Raw genomic sequence first — 14,678 nt, forward strand, 5'->3', positions numbered from 1 at the left:
GGCGGACTGAACACGCCGAAGAACAAGGTCGCCTTCCTCGAGACTTCTGGCGTTAACTTTGCGGCTATGGTAGCGGCGCAAAGCTTGCTGGTAGCGAGCAGCTCGCACAGCAGCCTGAAGACGGTCTTCCTCAAGGAGCAGCGCGTCATCTTGTCGCAGCCGCTCTTGCTCGAGCTCATCATAAGCGAGCACTCGAGGTGACCCGTATACGAGTTCCGTGGGGATAACTGCCTCTGCTCCATAGACTAGAGAAAAAGGTGTCTGTCCAGTGGCTCGATTTGGCGTCGTTCTTGTCCGCCGCTGGAGGGTAGTCTAGGAGCAGCTGAGCTCGCGCCAAAGCTTCTACTGCGGTAGCGGGTGGCGGTGGCGAACGGTGCGAGGAGCGGGATATGCTCGGACTTCTAACTACGTTAGAAGGAGTAGTATCTCGTCCAGGCGACCGTGTCTCGCTCGCGCCAGCAGGTTGACGTGCATGGTGGTCCTGAGCGCTCCGAGATCCACCAGCTCGATCTTGATCTAGCGAACGCATGGTACCGTGAGTACCATGATGCTGCCGGTCCCGCGCCTCTTGAGATGGGCGCGGTGCATGCACGGACGCCGAGGTCTTGGAGTGTGCCCGGTCATTGTGGGAGCCGGCTACGCCACCGATGGGCAGCGCAACCTTGTCCTGGGACCTGGTAGCACCGTGAGTTCCCTCGTCGATGCGTATCCTTCCGCCGGTGCCTGCCCCACCAACCGTTTGCTCCGGCGGTGGCTGGCTCGGCGCGGACGGAGTAGCTGCCTCCAAAACTTTCTTCTTCGGCAGCATGTTGATAAAGATGATGAAAATCTAGCTCGCGAGAACGCCGGATCTGGTTCACACAACTTCGACGCCCCCTACCTGGCGCGCCAAAGATGCCGGGGTGCTGATCCACGGGCACCTATGGGACCGGAAGACCGGGTCCCTTTCGGTTCAGCGGGGGCGGAGGTCGTGCAAAGAGCAGATCGAGGCGAAGCACGCGAGCGATTTACCCAGGTTCGGGCCGCACGGATGCGTAAAACCCTACTCCTGCTTTGTGGTTTGGTATTGATTTCTAGCTCGGGAGCGCGGAGTGCTACAGTACACACCAGCGGCCAGCAAGACCGAGCGTGAGTGTTCGAACTGGCCCTCCTCTCCCCTACGTTGCACACGGGCCTCCTTTTATATGCTCAAGGGGTTACCGACAGGTGGCAACGGAGGTAAAGGGCAAAAATGGAAAGGTGCTGTGGTAGGCACAGCTACCTGTTACAGTGTATCATACCTAACCCTGACGGCAGGGGACAAGGGCATTAATTGCCCGTCTGTGTCGCCTAAACAGTACCGAAAGGGACCGCTAGGGACGCCACCGTTTGCCACGATGGTTATCTTGTCAGCGCCTGCTTGCCACCGCGCACCCCTAGCTGCACGGCCTCCTGCCACGTGTGCTTGGGAGGGTCCTAGAGCGACACGTTGGCGGGTGTGCTGGAGCGCGGGCACGAAGTGGGGGTTTCCCGCGGCAAGCTCCTTGCCGCGGTCGTCGTCTTGTTGTGTTCGGGAGCTTGTCGCTCAACGGGCCTTGCCGGGACGCGTGGCGCGTCGCGGCAAGTTTTCTTGGTATGCCTTGGTTGGCCTTCCCGGCAAGCTCCTCTTGCCGGGGTTTTGTTTCCTTCCCGGCCAGCTCCTCTTGCCGGGGCCTTGGTTTGAGTACTTTGTTCTTGAATGGTCTTCAAAGTAGCCGCGGAGGGTCTTGGCGGTCACTCGGCAAGCCTTGCCGCGGGATGCTGCGACTGCCCATGCACAAGTTCGGGATACTAGGGTACCCCTACTCTAGTACACCGACATTGTCACTTCACCCTTAACTAGTCTCTGATTATTCTGCAACTCCTGTTTTGAGTTACTACTCTTAGCAACTGAACTAGTATCAAATACTGAGGGGTTGCTATAAACACTAGTAAAGTACACATCAATAACATGTATATCAAATATACTTATGTTCACTTTGCCATCCTTCTTATCTGCCAATCACTTGGGGTAGTTCCGCTTCCAGTGACCAGTCCCTTTGCAGCAGAATCACTTAGTCTCAGGCTTAGGACCAGACTTGGGCTTCTTCACTTGAGCAACAACTTGCTTGCTGTTCTTCTTGAAGTTCCCCTTCTTCCCTCTGCCCTTTTCTTGAAACTAGTGGTCTTGTCTACCATCAACACTTGATGTTTTTCTCGATTTCTACCTTCGTCAATTTCCGCATTACGAAGAGCTTGGGAATCGTTTCCGTTATCCCTTGCATATCATAGATCATCACGAAGTTCTATTAACTTGGTGATGGTGACTAGAGAATTCTGTCAATCACTATCTTATCTGGAAGATTAACTCCCACTTGATTCAAGCGATTGTAGTACTCAGACAATCTGAGCACATGCTCACTAGTTGAGCGATTCTCCTCCATCTTTTAGCTATAGAACTTGTTGGAGACTTCATATCTCTCAACTCGGGTATTTGCTTGAAATATTAACTTCAACTCCTGGAACATCTCATATGCTCCATGATGTTCAAAACGTCTTTGAAGTCCCGATTCTAAGCCATTAAGCATGGTGCACTAAACTATCAAGTAGTCATCATATTGAGCTAGCCAAACATTCATAACGTCTGCATCTGCTCCTGCAATAGGTCTGTCACCTAGCGGTGCATCAAGGACATAATTCTTCTGTGCAGCAATGAGGATAAACCTCAGATCACGGATCCAATCCGCATCATTGCTACTAACATCTTTCAACACAATTTTCTCTAGGAACATATCAAAATAAACACAGGGAAGCAACGACGCGAGCTATTGATCTACAACATAATTTGCAAAATACTACCAGGACTAAGTTCATGATAAATTTAAGTTCAATTAATCATATTACTTAAGAACTCCCACTTAGATAGACATCCCTCTAATCCTCTAAGTGATTACGTGATCCAAATCAACTAAACCATGTCCGATCATCATGTGAGATGGAGTAGTTTCATTGGTGAACATCACTATGTTGATCATATCTACTATATGATTCACGCTCGACCTTTCGGTCTCCGTGTTCCGAGGCCATATCTGTATATGCTTGGCTCTTCAAGTATAACCTGAGTATTCCGCGTGTGCAACTGTTTTGCACCCGTTGTATTTGAATGTAGAGCCTATCACACCCGATCATCACGTGGTGTCTCAGCACGAAGAACTTTCGCAACGGTGCATACTCAGGGAGAACACTTCTTGATAATTAGTGAGAGATCATCTTATAATGCTACCGTCAAACTAAGCAAAAATAAGATGTATAAAAGATAAACATCATATGCAATAAAAATATGTGACATGATATGGCCATCATCATCTTGCTTCTTTGATCTCCATCTCCAAAGTACTGTCATGATCTATATCGTCACCGGCATGACACCATGATCTCCATCATCTTGATCTATATCAATGTGTCGTCACGTGGTCGTCTCGCCAATAATTGCTCTTGCAACTATTGCTATCGCATAGCGATAAAGTAAAGCAATTATTGACGCTTGCATCTTATGCAATAGAGAGACAACCATAAGGATTTTGCCAGTTATTGATAACTTCGACAAAACATGATCATCTCATACAACAACTTATATCTCATCACGTCTTGACCATATCACATCACAACATGCCCTGCAAAAACAAGTTAGACGCCCTCTACTTTGTTGTTGCAAGTTTTACGTGGCTGCTACGGGCTTAGCAAGAACCGTTCTTACCTACGCATCAAAAACCACAACAATAGTTTGTCAAGTTGGTGCTATTTTAACCTTCACAAGGACCGGGCGTAGCCACACTCGATTCAACTAAAGTTGGAGAAACTGTCACCCGCAAGCCACCTATGTGCAAAGCACGTCGGGAGAACCGGTCTCGCGTAAGCGTACGCGTAATGTCGGTCCGGGCCGCTTCGTCCAACAATACCGCCGAACCAAAGTATGACATGCTGGTAAGTAGTATGACTTATATCGCCCACAACTCACTTGTGTTCTACTCGTGCATATAACATCAACATATAAAACCTAGGCTCGGATGCCACTGTTGGGTTTCGTAGTAATTTCAAAAAATTTCCTATGCACACGCAAGATCATGGTGATGCATAGCAACGAGAGGGGGAGTATGATCTACATACCTAGTAGATCGACAACGGAAGCGTTTGGTTGATGTAGTCGTACGTCTTCACGGCCCGACCGATCAAGCACCGAAACTACGGCACCTCCGAGTTTTAGCACACGTTCAGCTCGATGACGATCCCCGGACTCCGGTCCAGCAAAGTGTCGGGGAAGAGTTCCGTCAGCACGACGGCGTGGTGACGATCTTGATGAACTACTGCAGCAGGGCTTCGCCTAAACTCCGCTACAATATTATCGAGGACTATGGTGGAAGGGCGCACCGCACACGGCTAAGAATATGATCACGTGGATCAACTTGTGTGTCTTTCTGGGGTGCCCCTGCCTCCGTATATAAAGGACTAAGGGAGGGGGGTGCGGCCGGCCATGGAGAGGCGCGCCAGGAGAGTCCTAATCCCTCTGGGAGTAGGATTCCCCCCCCCCCCCAATCCTAGTTGGAATAGGATTCGCGGAGGGGGGAAAGGAGAGAGAGGGGCCGGCCCCCTCTCCTTGTCCTATTCGGACCAAGGGAGGGGAGGGGCGCGCGGCCCATGTTGGGCTGCCTCTTCTCTTTTCCACTAAGGCCCACTATGGCCCATATATCTCCCGGGGGGTTCCGGTAACCTCCCGGTACTCCGGTAAAATCCCGATTTCACTCGGAACACTTCCGATATCCAAACATAGGCTTCCAATATATCAATCTTTATGTCTCAACCATTTCGAGACTCCTCGTCATGTCCGTGATCACATCCTGGACTCCGAATAAACTTCGGTACATCAAAATGCATAAACTCACAATATAACTGTCATCGTAACCTTAAGCGTGCGGACCCTACGGGTTCGAGAACAATGTAGACATGACCGAGACATGTCTCCGGTCAATAACCAATAGCGGAACCTGGATGCTCATATTGGCTCCTACATATTCTACGAAGATCTTTATCGGTCAGACCGCATAACAACATATGTTGTTCCCTTTGTCATCGGTATGTTACTTGCCCGAGATTCGATCGTCGGTATTCCAAATACCTAGTTCAATCTCGTTACCGGCAATTCTCTTTACTCGTTCTGTAATACATCATCCCGCAACTAACTCATTAGTTGCAATGCTTGCAAGGCTTAAGTGATGTGCATTACCGAGAGGGCCCAGAGATACCTCTCCGACAATCGGAGTGACAAATCCTAATCTCGAAATACGCCAACCCAACATGTACCTTTGGAGACACCTATAGAGCTCCTTTATAATCACCCAGTTACGTTGTGACGTTTGGTAGCACACAAAGTGTTCCTCCGGCAAACGGGAGTTGCATAATCTCATAGTCATAGGAACATGTATAAGTCATGAAGAAAGCAATAGCAACAAACTAAACGATCAAGTGCTAAGCTAACGGAATGGGTCAAGTCAATCAGATCATTCATCTAATGATGTGATCCCATTAATCAAATAACAACTCTTTGGCTATGGTTAGGAAACATAACCATCTTTGATTAATGAGCTAGTCAAGTAGAGGCATACTAGTGACACTCTGTTTGTCTATGTATTCACACATGTATTATGTTTCCGGTTAATACAATTCTAGCATGAATAATAAACATTTATCATGATATAAGGAAATAAATAATAACTTTATTATTGCCTCTAGGGCATATTTCCTTCAGTTGCTCCCTTTCAGTAGCCAAACCCGCCTTCTAGGAATAGCTTGGAGGATGATTTGATAATTTCCCAAGGCATGAGGGGCTTGATTGATCGGGCACACCACTGTGAGCAATCCTACTCCTCTTTAAATTACAAATATGATATGGACGTAAGACCCGAAGCGTGTGTGCTTTCTACCACATTAATACATGATTACTACGAGCACATGAAACAACATATTACAATCAATTCGTAAGGGCTCATAAACAAACCCTTTGCAACTCCAACAAAGCAAATGATTGAGTGGCTTTGGTTGCGCTTCTAGAGTATCTTCCCCCAAAAAAACAGAGCAAACTAGTGTTAGGCAACATTATTACTTCTAACCTTTCATACTTGACCACAAACCTAAAACCATTCACTGCCTTTATTTTCACATATCATGGCATTGTAGGGAATGAACTATGCTTCCACATTACATATTGTTGGGGATATAACCCCGCGATGTGACCCGCCCAGGTGGGGCTGGGTTACACTATTGGTGACTCAATAGTAAGGGCTTAAGTGGTCCTATGAAGATGAGATATGAAGACTGGAGGCGGCTTACAGGGCGGGCCTATTAAAGGCCCAAGACCCAGAGGGGGTGCTGTAACCCGGAGATGTGAGCCGCCACATGGCGACTTGCCTAGCAACGCAAGGTGGCTTATAACCCGAGTTGGTCACGTCGTGTGATCCGATTAGGACTCCTGTAAGCCAAGGGCCTCGACCTGTGTATATCAAGGTGAGACCCTGCGGTGGGTTAACTCAAGTTACAATTGATCGATAGCTAGGTCAAGCGATTCCGCTCCTTGTAATCGATACCCAATCAATACAACATAAAGCAGGAAGGCTTTTACCTCGTGAGTGAGGGGCCAAACCTGGGTAAACTCGTGTCTCTCGTTCTGTTCAACCCCTTCGAGCTAACCTACGTTGTGATGGCTTCACACCTAAATCCTTTTGCAAGGGCATCTGCCGTGACAAAACCACGACACATATTATTGTAGCGCATCCTTCAGGCTCCTGGCGAAGCCTTCTAGCCTCTTCAACCCTTCTCTCGGAGAAGCCGCTTCACCTAGTTGTTTCACCATTGCACTACCAACGATCACCCCATATGCACCCCACTAAGAAATCTGCACCCATTTACAAAATTCAATTAGTTGTTGAACTCCACAAAAAGAAATATTAGTAATTTGTGGATAGTATTCCTCTAGGAAAACGGGTTTAATCTTACCTGTCTAACATGATCAGGTGTTGATATACCAAAGCCAACAACCACTGCTTTGTCAGTGACCTGCAGACAATAGGGAAAACCATTTGAGCATATATACAGACATGCATGAGTATATGCAGGACGATAATTTTGACAAGATCGTTGACAAAAGGGATGAATTTTATTATTATTTGTTCGAACATGCTTAATCTCCTTAAGAAGGTCTCTGACACGTGGGTTCACTGTTGCTCGTGGACCTGTAACTCCATTGACACTTTCCTGATAGTGAGATTAAAGAATTAAGATGAGAAAGCTAAACTTGCAGGGAACAATTAACTAGGACTAATTTATGCCTCCATCTGGCACTTACAAGGTAAACAAAGCCTTCTGAGGCATTAGTGATTTTTTTCATCCTCTCTGTTGGTGTGGCTGGTGTTGTAAGTAGCACCTGAAAACATTAATTCAAATAGAAAATTATTAATGGATGGCACTACAAATCCTGCTCTGTTTTGTTTCAGATACTGTACATTGCTGAAGAGGGAGAACACAAACAAGCTCTAGGTTATTTTCTATGGGTGTGGCTAGAAATCAATTAGCTGAAAATTTTCGTTTGAGGTCAATCGATTCTTGAACTTTGGATGAGAAATCAATGGCCCATGATCTTCTTCATCCTCTCGACTCATCTCCTTCCCTGAGCCGCCAGCCACAACCGGCCTAACCGTCGGCCCCCGCGCCGCCTCGCCGCTTCGCGCTCCCCGGAACCACTCCCCACCGCCGGTCCTCCACCGCCCTGGCCATCCCTCTAGGGCCCCCGTGCTGAACCATTTCTCCGGCGAATCCCCGTACCACTGCTCCCCACCATCACCGTCCACCACCGCCTCCACCCTGAACCCTAAGATACTGGGGTGATGACGGCGAGCCCCTTCCTTCTTTCCGGCGAGGCTTTCCTTTCTCCTTCCTTCTCCTTCATCAAAAAATCGACTAAGGCCGAATTCGAATCAGCTAACTGATGTGTAGCTAAACTGATTTTTGATGGCTTCATTTCTGAATGGACATGTCTCGGTATAAGGAAGATCGGACACTATAAGACCTGGTGGAACAGATATAAATAAGCGGGACAGCTCCGGCAAATTAATTAGCGGTGAAATTAGTGAGCTGCTTTAATTACCTTGCACACCGGCCTGTTTGACAGCGGCGGTGAAGTTGGCCGCGCCCCGCCACATGATTGGGCGCAGGTACGAGACGAGCACCACCGAGCAGGACAGGCCCGGCGTTACCTCCTTCAGCATCGACAGCACGGCGTCGATCGTCGTGCAGGACGCCAACGACTGTGCTGCGGGGGCCTGGATGACCGGCCCGTCGACGTAGGAGTTCGAGAAGGGCACGCCGAGCTCGATGACGTCGGCGCCACAGGCGTCTAGGAGCCTGAGCGCTTCCGCCGTGGTCGCCAGGTCGGGATCACCGGCGGTGATGTACGGGGTGAACGCCGTCTGCAGGCATGCATTCACGCAAGAATCGATGGAGTACTACCTTGCCCCGCTCCTTGATCTTGGACAGTGTCTGCCCCACGGACAGGCTCCGCCTGTCGGCGACGGGCACGAATACCGCTGGGACACGCGGCGGCGCTCTGAGCACCGCCACCGCCGGGTCGAACGAGACCGGCGCCGGCGCCGCGGCAGCGATCGTCCTGACCACAAGCCTCCCCGCCGCGACCACCTCCAGAGCAGAGGAAGCGCGCCGCCCCGGGTAGCTCAGCGCATGAGCCATGGACGACGGGGACGCGGACGCCTTTAGCGCGAAAGCCATGCCGCTTGCTACACACTTTTTTTTGCGGGAAGCTTGCTGGAGTACAAAGACTTGGACTCTGGAAGACTGGAACTATGGATGTGCGTCTGTGTGTGGATAGGATGTTGGTCTGTGCGCGTTTATATAGTTGAAGCTCAGCACGCAGCTCAGTCCAGTTCAGTTGAGGGGGAGGACGAAGTGGGGTGGAGACCTGGGGCCGGCGGATAGAGCTCCATTGAATTCCTCTCTTTTGGCGAGGAATCTCGGTCCAAACTCTGCCGTTTGGAGAACGTGCGTGATCGCTCCGTTCGTGTTGCCACGGCACTGTACTTATCGGTTAACGGTCGTGAACCACCGCGGCTCACATGTTTACTATACAAGTATTTTTTTAAAACACAATACAGACGCAAGCGTTCATATACACACGCATATACTTATTCCTATGAATGCACATGCGCATACCCTACCCCTGTTCGGAGCTGGGCCGGTCAAAGACCAGGGAACGTCGTGACCTCTACAGCTACTACTGTGGTCCAAAGTCCAAACTCCAATCGGATGGAGATGCACCAATCAGGGCGTCCTACGTGGTTGAAATGACAAATGGACATGCCTATTTTCTTTTCTTTTTTGCGGAGATGATCATGATCTTACTACAACTACAAAGCACCTCAAATACAATTTAAAAATAAATACTTTGAGGTCTCTAAACAATCGAACGGCCACTTCTGCCCTTACGACGAGCTGCAGACACGCCGCAGCCGCTCCTTCCACACCGGAGCATGCCCGATCTTGTCGATGACAGCCGAGGAAGTCTTCGTGCAAGTTCGCTAAGGACCAATGCCTTGAAGAGGTGGTCATCATTGTTGAATCCTTGAATCGGTCCGAATAATGTGACACCAAATCTCGTCGTCACATACACATAGCGAGAAACCCTAACCTCGCAGCCCCGAGGAGCTGACAAGAATATACGCCAGATCTCAGTCTAATCCATCTTGATGGATGAACAAGAGGAGGATCAGAGTCAAAATATCAACTCAAAGACGAAGAGCCGCCCCTGAGAGGTCTAAAACCCTAACCTATCTATCAGCCGGAGGCCCGGAGCCGAAGCAAAGGAGAGATGAATCCATGGGCTCCACAACGGGGATCAAACTGTTGGAAATATGCCCCAGAGGCAATAATAAATTAGTTATTATTATATTTCCTTGTTCATGATAATCGTTTATTATCCATGCTATAATTGTATTGATAGGAAACTCAGATACATGTGTGGATACATAGACAACACCATGTCCCTAGTAAGCCTCTAGTTGACTAGCTCGTTGATCAATAGATGGTTACGGTTTCCTGACCATGGACATTGGATGTCATTGATAACGGGATCACATCATTAGGAGAATGATGTGATGGACAAGACCCAATCCTAAGCATAGCACTAGATCGTGTAGTTCGTATGCTAAAGCTTTTCTAATGTCAAGTATCATTTCCTTAGACCATGAGATTGTGCAACTCCCGGATACCGTAGGAGTGCTTTGGGTGTGCCAAACGTCACAATGTAACTGAGTGGCTATAAAGGTACACTACGGGTATCTCCGAAAGTGTCTGTTGGGTTGGCACGAATCGAGACTGGGATTTGTCACTCCGTGTGACGGAGAGGTATCTCTGGGCCCACTCGGTAGGACATCATCATAATGTGCACAATGTGATCAAGGAGTTGATCACGGGATGATGTGTTACGGAACGAGTAAAGAGACTTGCCGGTAACGAGATTGAACAAGGTATCGGGATACCGACGATCGAATCTCGGGCAAGTATCGTACCGCTAGACAAAGGGAATTGTATACGGGATTGATTAAGTCCTTGACATCGTGGTTCATCCGATGAGATCATCGTGGAACATGTGGGAGCCAACATGGGTATCCAGATCCCGCTGTTGGTTATTGACCGGAGAGTCATCTCGGTCATGTCTGCATGTCCCCCGAACCAGTAGGGTCTACACACTTAAGGTTCGGTGACGCTAGGGTTATAGAGATATTAGCATGCGGTAACCCGAAAGTTGTTCGGAGTCCCGGATGAGATCTCGGACGTCACGAGGAGTTCCGAAATGGTCCGGAGGTAAAGAATTATATATAGGAAGTGCTATTTCGGCCATCGGGACAAGTTTCGGGGTCACCGGTATTGTACCGGGACCACCGGAAGGGTCCCGGGGGTCCACCGGGTGGGGCCACCTGCCCCGGGGGGCCACATGGGCTGTAGGGGGTGCGCCTTGGCCTATATGGTCCAAGGGCACCAGCCCCAAGAGGCCCATGCGCCAAGAGAAGAGGAAAAGGGAGAGTCCTAAAAGGGGAAGGCACCTCCGAGGTGCCTTGGGGAGGATGGACTCCTCCCCCCCTTGGCCGCACCCTTCCTTGGAGGAAGGGGCAAGGCTGCACCCTCCCCTCTCCCTTGGCCCTATATATAGTGGGGGGAAGGGAGGGCAACCATACCCAAGCCCGGGCTCCTCCCTCTCCCTCCCACGACACATCTTCCTCCTCCCGCAGCGCTTGGTGAAGCCCTGTTGGAATTCCGCTACTTCCACCACCACGCCGTCGTGCTGCTGGATCTCCATCAACCTCTCCTCCCCCCTTGATGGATCAAGAAGGAGGAGACGTCGCTGCTCCGTACGTGTGTTGAACGCGGAGGTGCCGTCCGTTCGGCTCTAGGATCATCGGTGATTTGGATCACGATGAGTACGACTCCATCAACCCCGTTCTCTTGAACGCTTCCGCGCGCGATATACAAGGGTATGTAGATCCACTCCTCCCTCGTTGCTAGATGACTCCATAGATAGATCTTGGTGACACGTAGGAAAATTTTGAATTTATGCTACGTTCCCCAACAGTGGTATCAGAGCTAGGTCTATGCGTAGTTTCTATGCACGAGTAGAACACAAATTAGTTGTGGGCATTGATTTTGTTCAATATGCTTGCCGTTACTAGTCTTATCTTGATTCGGCGGCATCGTGGGATGAAGCGTCCCGGACCGACCTTACACGTACTCTTACGTGAGACTGGTTCCACCGACTGACATGCACTAGTTGCATAAGGTGGCTAGCGGGTGTCTGTCTCTCCCACTTTAGTCGGATCGGATTCGATGAAAAGGGTCCTTATGAAGGGTAAATAGCAATTGGCATATCACGTTGTGGTTTTTGCGTAGGTAAGAAACGTTCTTGCTAGAAACCCATAGCAGCCACGTAAAACATGCAAACAACAATTAGAGGACGTCTAACTTGTTTTTGCAGGGTATGCTATGTGATGTGATATGGCCAAAAGGATGTGATGAATGATATATGTGATGTATGAGATTGATCATGTTCTTGTAATAGGAATCACGACTTGCATGTCGATGAGTATGACAACCGGCAGGAGCCATAGGAGTTGTCTTAATTTATTTATGACCTGCGTGTCAACATAAACGTCATGTAATTACTTTACTTTATTGCTAACCGTTAGCTGTAGAAGTAGAAGTAATAGTTGGCGAGACAACTTCATGAAGACACGATGATGGAGATCATGATGATGGAGATCATGGTGTCATGCCGGTGACAAGATGATCATGGAGCCCCAAGATTGAGATCAAAGGAGCTATATGATATTGGCCATATCATGTCACTATTATTTGATTGCATGTGATGTTTATCATGTTTATACATCTTGTTTACTTAGAACGACGGTAGTAAATAAGATGATCCCTCATTAAAATTTCAAGAAAGTGTTCCCCCTATCTGTGCACCGTTGCGAAAGTTCGTCGTTTCGAAGCACCACGTGATGATCGGGTGTGATAGATTCTTACGTTCACATACAACGGGTGTAAGACAGATTTACACACGCGAAACACTTAGGTTGACTTGGCGAGCCTAGCATGTGTACAGACATGGCCTCGGAACACAAGAGACCGAAAGGTCGAGCATGAGTCGTATGGCAGATACGATCAACATGAAGATGTTCACCGATGATGACTAGTCCGTCTCACGTGATGATCGGACACGGCCTAGTTGACTCGGATCATGTAATCACTTAGATGACTAGAGGGATGTATATCTGAGTGGGAGTTCATAAGATGAACTTAATTATCCTGAACATAGTCAAAAGGTCTTCGCAAATTATGTCGTAGCTCGCGCTTTAGTTCTACTGTTTAGATATGTTCCTAGAGAAAATTTAGTTGAAAGTTGATAGTAGCAATTATGCGGACTAGGTCCGTAAACTGAGGATTGTCCTCATTGCTTCATAGAAGGCTTATGTCCTTAATGCATCGCTCAGTGTGCTGAACCTCGAACGTTGTCTGTGGATGTTGCGAACATCTGACATACACATTTTGATAACTACGTGATAGTTTAGTTAAACGGCTTAGAGTTGAGGCACTGAAGACGTTTTGAAACGTCGCGAAACATATGAGATGTTTCGAGGGCTGAAATTGGGATTTCAGGCTCATGCCCACGTCAAGAGGTATAAGACCTCCGACGATTTTCTTAGCCTGCAAACTAAGGAGAAAAGCTCAATTGTTGTGCTTGTGCTCAGATTGTCTGAGTACAACAATCGCTTGAATCGAGTGGGAGTTGATCTTCCAAATGAAATAGTGATGGTTCTCCGAAGTCATTACCACCAAGCTGCTAGAGCTTCGTGATGAACTATGATATATCAGGGACATATATGATGATCCTTGAGATATTCGCGATGTTTGACACCGCAAAAGTAGAAATCAAGAAGGAGCATCAATTGTTGATGGTTGGTGAAACCACTAGTTTCAAGAAGGGCAAGGGAACAAAGGGATACTTCATGAAACGGCAATTCAGCTACTGCTCTAGTGAAGAAACCCAAGGTTGAACCCAAACCCGAGACTGAGTGCTTCTGTAATAAGGGGAACAGCCACTGGAGCAGAATTACCCTAGATACTTGGTAGATGAGAAGGCTGGCAAGGTCGATAGAAGTATATTGGATACACATTGTGTTGATGTGTACTTTACTAGTACTCCTAGTAGCACCAGGGTATTAGATACCGGTTCGGTTGCTAAGTGTTAGTAACTCGAAATAAAAGCTACGGAATAAACGGAGACTAGCTAAAGGTGAGCTGACGATATGTGTTGGAAGTGTTTCCAATGTTGATATGATCAAGCATCGCACGCTCCCTCTACCATCGAGATTGGTATTAAAACCTAAATAATTGTTATTTGGTGTTTGCGTTGAGCATAGACATGATTGGATTATGTCTATCGCGATACGGTTATTCATTTAAGGAGAATAATGGTTACTCTGTTTATTTGAATAATACCTTCAATGGTCTTATGCCTAAAATGAATGGTTTATTGAATCTCGATCGTAGTGATACACATGTTCATGCCAAAAGATAGTAATGATAGTACCACCTACTTGTGGCACTGCCACTTAAGTCACATCGGTATAAAACGCATGAAGAAGCTCCATGTTGATGGATCTTTGGACTCGCTCATTTTTGAAAGGATTGAGACATGCGAACCATGTTTGTTGGTGTATATGCATGAAGAAACTCCATGCAAATGGACCGTTTGAACTCACTTGATTTTGAATCACTTGAGACATGCAAATCATACCACATGGGCAAGATGACTGAAAGCCTCGTTTTCAGTAAAATGGAACTAGAAAGCAACTTGTTGGAAGTAATACATTTTGATGTGTGCAGTCCAATGAGTGCTGAGGCGTGTAGTGGATATCATTATGCTCTTACTTCACAGATAATCTGAGTAGATGTTGAGTATATTTACTTGATGAATCACGAGTCTGAATTATTGAAAGGTTCAAGTAATTTCAGGGTGAAGTTGAAAGATCGTCGTGACAAGAGGATAAAAGATCTATTATATG

At 47.9% G+C, this 14,678-nt stretch overlaps 1 pseudogene; it reads right to left on the reverse strand.

The window, feature by feature from the left end:
- Positions 1-6,808: 6,808 nt before the first annotated feature.
- LOC125507468 lies at positions 6,809-8,829 on the reverse strand (annotated as a pseudogene).
- Positions 8,830-14,678: the final 5,849 nt, after the last annotated feature.

This window comes from Triticum urartu, chromosome 5 (genome assembly GCF_003073215.2).
Source record: "Triticum urartu cultivar G1812 chromosome 5, Tu2.1, whole genome shotgun sequence".
NCBI classification, from domain to species: Eukaryota; Viridiplantae; Streptophyta; class Magnoliopsida; order Poales; family Poaceae; genus Triticum; species Triticum urartu.